The sequence below is a fragment of the Garra rufa genome, chromosome 1 (genome assembly GCF_049309525.1).
Source record: "Garra rufa chromosome 1, GarRuf1.0, whole genome shotgun sequence".
Classification (NCBI taxonomy): Eukaryota; Metazoa; Chordata; class Actinopteri; order Cypriniformes; family Cyprinidae; genus Garra; species Garra rufa.
The window spans coordinates 89,424,946-89,430,945 of record NC_133361.1 but is presented as its reverse complement, the minus strand read 5'-3'; positions in this window follow the sequence as shown (position 1 = coordinate 89,430,945).

The following is a 6,000-nucleotide window of genomic DNA, read 5'->3' as shown; positions in this document are numbered from 1 at the left end:
TCACTCCCTATCCAATCACTCTCCCTATCCCATTACTACAGTCCCTTTAAATAACCAAGCAGTCCTACCTTCAGCTATCTCTGATTCCAGCATTGGCACTCCCAATCACCGCAACATGTCCGAGATTCACTCGTCCTCCGAGGATTATTCCTCTGATACAGACAAACCTGCAGCTCATCCAGCCTTCATCCAGGTCGCCGCTCAGGCCACCAGCGCTCCGCAGGATCCACTAATCGAGCCCGCCGCTGCATCACGGGGCCGCAGGCCCTCACGCACCGCTGCTGCTCGCACTCCGAGCAGTGTTGTTTTAGTCAACGATGGCAAAATCATTTCGTTGACGCCACTTTTCATGACGATAACGAGACGATGACGAGATAAAAATGGCTCGTTGATGACTAAAACATGACGAGACGTGCGTGAGTTTTCGTTGATGAGACGGGTGGTCCGTCAGACGTTTAAAATGCATGACATTTCTGCTTATTGTGCATGCCAATCAAAACCTTAAACATTTTGATGCCGCTATGGCAAGCCGTTTTAGCATTAAATACTCTTTGCCATACTAGTATGGCAAGCCGTTTTAGCATTCCATCCTTGTTTTTCTTTTATGTTTTAAAACTTTCCTTATTGCAATTATTGGTGAAAATAGTCGATCCGGAAGCTCACATCGTGTTGAACTAGATCTGCTATTTTCAGAACTTGTGACACTACCCAACAGCAAATACTTATCGACCTACATTAATTTGTTAAAAGATTTTTTCCCCTTTTTAGACTAAAACTAGACTAAAACCTTTTGGCTTTCGTCGACTAAAATTGGACAAAAAACTAACAAGCATTTAGTCCATAAGACTAAATCTAAGATGGTTGTCAAAAAACAACACTGCTCCGAGACGCCAGCTTACGCCGTCTCCACCATCTTCCAGACGTCGGGCATCTTCCCCAGCGTCTTCTTACGCTTCAGCCTTCTCCTGCGCCCCAGCCAAGGGAAAATGGACCGTAGCCAAGCTCTACAAGGGCCTCAGGCAGAGCGCGCTCGGGCCGCAGAGCCCCCTACTCCACGTCAGGACGCAGCAGAAGGCCGTCACCGAGCTTGGGCCACGCCCCGGACACCGCAGTCTCCAGCCACGCCCATCCCGCTCGAAGCGGGAGCTCGCTGCTCATGCTGTCAGAGAGCCGGCCATCGCCTCCACAAGCCGCCGCAGCAGCACGAGCTCGCCCACTCCAGCAGCCGATTCCCGTCCGCAACCCTTGCCCCTCCTTTCTCTCCCCTTCTCATGGCCCGCAGCACCGCCTTCCGCTCATAGCACGAGCCTTCCCCCGCTCATGCCACAAGCACCGGCACTCCCCATTCCCCCTCTCTTCCCTTCTGTTTCCTCCGCCCCAGGAGCCGTCCCCAGCGCGAGCATGCCTTTACCCTCGCAGGCTCCAACGCACGCCATTCCCCCTCTCTTTCCCCCCTTCTTTTCCGTCCCAGGAGACGGCCGCAGCTCAGGTTTACCGCCACTACCGGTCCCGGTAGCCACTTTCCCTCCTCCTCAGGCCCGTCCTCCCTTCTCATTGGCCTCAGCCACACCCCTTCCAGCCCCGCCAAACGCTTTAGCGCAGGAACCTCCCCCAGTTTCCAACTCCATCAGGACCCAGATACTAGCAGGTCTCACACATGGATTCCACCCCGGCGTCCTGAGCCTCCCCTCCCAAAACCTCATCTGCCCAAATCTCCACTCCGCTCTCACCGAACCCGAAATAGTGGACGGCCTAATTAAAAAGAAATAGACTCAAATTTCATGATAGGCCCCTTTTCTGTTCCTCCCTTTAGTATCTATCGAGTCAGCCCCATCGGCGTTGCCACCAGAAAAATTCTCAGGCAAAAACGCCTCATCATTGATCTTTTATCTCCGCATAATTCCCCATTCCCTAGCATTAACAGCCTCATTCCACTCGAAGAGTTTTCTCTTCACTATCACGACGTCGACCAAGCCACTACCTTGATTAAAAAAGCAGGTCGCGGCGCTTGGTTGGCCAAAGTCGATATTACTTCTGCTTTCAAAGTTATGCCCATCCACCCAGATTTCTGGCACTTATTTGGCATTTGCTGGGAAAACGAATTCTATTTCGCCGTCCGCCTCACATTTGGTTGCAAAAGCAATCCAAAAAAAAATCTTCGACACGCCGTCGGAGGCAATTTGCTGGATCCTCTCCAACAATTACAGTTTACCCTATCTGATTCATCTTTTAGACGATTTCTTAATCATCTCACCCCCAGATTCCGTCCCAGCCGCACACCTCTTGACATCCCAAAGCTTTTCTCAGAGCTCGGGATTCCCCTCGCCCAAGACAAAACCGAGGGTCCTAGCACTTCCATCGAATTTTTGGGCATCAATTTAGATTCCCAAAAATTCCTGGCTTCCCTGCCCAAAGAAAAGATTGACAGAACAATTCTAGTAGCTTCCACTTTGTTAACAAACTGTAGCTGTACAAAACGCGAGCTGCTATCCATTCTGGGTTATCTAAATGCCGCGATGCGCATCATCCCACAAGGCCGCCCCTTTATCTCCCATCTCCTCTCCCTCTCCTCCTCCGCCCACGCCCTTGAGGACCGCATTTCCATAACTGATTCTTGCCGCAAGGAGCTCAGCTTATGGATTTCCTTCCTTAAACAGTGGAACAGCTATCGTTCTTTTACAGCAATTTGGTTTCTTCCCCAATTGATATCGAATTATATACCGACGCCGCCCTCTCCGTCGGCTTTGGAGGTTTCCTCCGGGGCCGCTGGTTCGCTTCTACCTGGCCCCCAGAGTTGGCAAATTTACCCCTCCAGCTATCATCCTCAGCACTATTTGAGCTTTACCCATTAGTGGCCGCAGCTTCCCTATGGGGCAAAGAATGGTCTGCCACCAGCATCGTCGTCCAATACGACAACGCAGCTACCGTGCACTGCATTAACAAAGGCCGTTCCTACTCCCCCGTACTCATGCCTTTGCTCAGATGTTTGATTTGGATTTCAGCTCGTGACCAATTTATCATAACTGCAAAACACATCCCCGGGTCAAAGAATCAAATCGCTGACTCTCTCTCTCGTTTTGTTTTTCAGAAATTCAGATCGCTGGCTCCAGAAGCGGACCCGCTCCCAACCCCAGTCCCTCCTTATTCAGAACTGATATTCCCATAACCCTCCCCCTAAGGCCTCTTCTCGAAGCATCCATCGACTCCATTCTCCAAGCAGTCTCCCTCAGGACTCTCCAATCCTACCTTACAGCGTGGAAATGCTTTAAAACTTTCCACGCCGCCTACAGCTTACCTTTCCCCGATTTTTCCCTGCTCACTGTCACCTCATTTATCTCCCACCTCAATTCCCATAAAAACCTCCAAGCTAGCTCCATCAAAGCATACCTTAGCGGTATTCAGTTTTTTCATAAACTGTTTCACGGCTCGCCTTCCCCTCATATAGCTAATTCCCAGACCTCCCTTCTCATCAAAGGCATCCAAAAAACCCAGCCCAACCGCCCAGACCCCAGACAACCTATCACTTTAAATATTTTGACCAAATGCATCTCCTCCCTCCGCAAAGGCTACCATTCCATCCACACTGCCCGCACACTGGACGCCATGTTCATCCTGGCTTTTTTCGGTTTCCTCAGATGCTCTGAGCTCGCCATTACATCCAGTTTTAACCCAGCCATTCACCCCACCATCTCCGACCTAACCGTGCTAGACGGCGATACCATCTCTTACTTTTATTAAACAAAGCAAGACAGACCAAATAAAGAAGGGCCATTTCATTTATATTTTTAACCTCCAAACTCCCCTCCAACCATTCCAAACCCTCCTAGCCTTCCTTTGCCACAGGAAATCCCAATCCTCCCTCCCCTCTGACCCCTCTTTACTGATGATACCAACCGCCCTGCCACACGCTTCTGGTTCCAAAAGCACCTGAAGTCTGTCTTGCTTCTCTCTGGTACCCCAGCCGATAACTTCTCCAGCCATTCATTTCGCATAGGCAGCACCTACAGCCGCCAAAAAAAAAAAAAAAAAGGTCTCTCCCAACAGCAGATCCAAGCGCTTGGCCGCTGGTCATCTGAAGCTTTCAAGAGCTACATTCGAGCAGATCGCTCTTTTATCAGGGAAACACACCAAACCCTAATCGGCCAACCCGTTCTACCGCCAGCCCACCCCCGTCCACGCCATCTCTAGCCGCTTCAACCACCCCCTCTGCGTCCCTTTTCCTTGGGACATCCTGCCTTCGTTAAAACCCCAGCTTATTCCCCTTACGCACAACAGTGCTCGCCCCGCTTTTCCCGTCACGCTCAACATCGCATGGCTCCTGTTCAAGCCCCCGCTTATCCCCTATACGCGCAGCAATGCACGCCCCCGCTGGAGCCCCCCTTACGCACAGCAGTGCTCGCCCCGCTTTTCCCGTCACGCTCAACATCGCATGGCTCCTGTTCAAGCCCCCGCTTATCCCCCTATACGCGCAGCAATGCACGCCCCCGCTGGAGCCCCCCTTACGCACAGCAGTGCTCGCCCCGCTTTTCCCATCACGCTCAACATCGCATGGCTCCTGTTCAAGCCCCCGCTTATCCCCTATACACGCAGCAATGCGCGCCCCCGCTGGAGCCCCCCTTACGCACAGCAGTGCTCGCCCCGCTTTTCCCGTCACGCTCAACATCGCATGGCTCCTGTTCAAGCCCCCGCTTATTCCCCTTACAGAACAGCAACGCCCGCTCATGCTAAAGCCACCCCGCTCGCTCCCCCCATGCCGCAGCAACACCTGCTCATTCTAGAACGCCCCGCTCATTCCCTTTACGCACTGCAATGCCCGCTCTCACCGCAGCCCCTGCTCGTTTCCCCACGCCGCTGCATTGCCCGCTCTCGCTAGAGCGTCCCGCTTATTCCCCCATGCCGCAGCAATGTCCGCTCTTGCTAGAGCGCCCCGCTTATTCCCCCATGCCACAGCAGTGCCCGCTCTTGCTAGAGCGCCCCGCTTATTCCCCCATGCCACAGCAGTGCCCGCACGCACTGCAATGCCCGCTCTCGCCGCAGCCCCTGCTTACTTTCCCACACTGCAGCAATGCCCGCTCTGACTAGAGCGCCCCGCTTATTTCCCCATGCCGCAGCAATGCCCGCTCTGACTAGAGCGCCCCGCTTATTTCCCCATGCCGCAACAATGCCCGCTCTGACTAGAGCGCCCCGCTTATTCCCCTTTTCACGCAGCAATGCCCGCTCACACTAGAACGCCCTGCTTATTTCCCCATGCCGCAACAATGCCCGCTCTGTCTAGAGCGCCCCGCTTATTCCCCCTTTCACGCGGCAGCCCCCGCTCAGTCCCCTTTAGCGCAGCAAAGCCCACACATCCTAGAGCACCTAGCATGTTTCCCCTACGCCACAGCAGGACCCACCCCCAAGAAAACGCCATTCTTCATTCCCCCTAATTGCCACCCCACATAAGGTTCTCTTTGCTTTTCCTTCCCTAGCAGTGCCCGCAGCAGCTCCTCCCGCGCTTCCCCGCCGCTAATCGGCCAGCATCCCTCCAGCTCAAGTTAAGCTTTTTGGGGGGCCACCTGGCTGCTGTCCTGCAGTTATTTTGCACTTTGGGGGAGCGCTATTGGGTTCGGGCCAAAGGCCGAGCTCGGACCCCTCTCCCTGGGCAGGGGGAGTGCCCCGGGCTCGGGAATGACTACCGAGCTCGGAGCCCTCTCCCGGACAGCATGCCAAACACGCTTAACTTTACGCTGTTTATTATATGCAAAAGCGAACTAGTGAAGTGATGTTTCATTAACAAATTTCAGGAGGAGCTCGCGCAGATAATTAACACGGCCAATTCACCATCAGCAATCACTCCCTATCCAATCACTCTCCCTATCCCATTACTACAGTCCCTTTAAATAACCAAGCAGTCCTACCTTCAGCTATCTCTGATTCCAGCATCCCTCCCACCCCCCCTGCTTATTTTCTCCTCACCTCCAGCCAGGGGGGGAGCGCTATTGGGTTCGGGCCAAAGGCTGA